A 486-nucleotide genomic window follows, 5' to 3' on the forward strand; every position below is an offset into this window, starting at 1 on the left:
CCAGATGGGGATGGGACTCTGTAGGCCCGGGATCCGGGGTTCTGATTGGTCACGCCTCCCTGACGTCAAGAGCAAGCCGGCCAAAAAGTCTGAATGAAAACGCCACACACCCACCTCGAGGAAGGGAGGCGGCGCGGAGAGGCGAGACTTGAGGCGGGGCGTCGCGACACGAGGCGAGGCGAGAGCCCGGCAGGAGATTGCCTAGGAGAGGGAGACGCTCAGGAGAGCAGCCGGAGGCTGGTGCAGCCCGTGCCTTTCCCTCTGGAATTCCGCTCCCTCCTTCCCCAAATAACTGAGATCTGGAGAAAGTGAATGGAGGGGAATGGGAGGGGCACTGGGCAGTTCTTCAATGAAGCACAAAGTTAAACCGTGCAACTCACTGACAGGTCCGTTCCTTGCGCCTTGGCAATGAGGTACATCAGAGCAGTGGCGTAGCGTGGGTTGTCAGCACCCGGGGCAAGGCAAGTAATTTGCGCCCCTGCCAGG

Source organism: Podarcis muralis, chromosome 11 (assembly GCF_964188315.1).
Source record: "Podarcis muralis chromosome 11, rPodMur119.hap1.1, whole genome shotgun sequence".
Taxonomy (NCBI): domain Eukaryota; kingdom Metazoa; phylum Chordata; class Lepidosauria; order Squamata; family Lacertidae; genus Podarcis; species Podarcis muralis.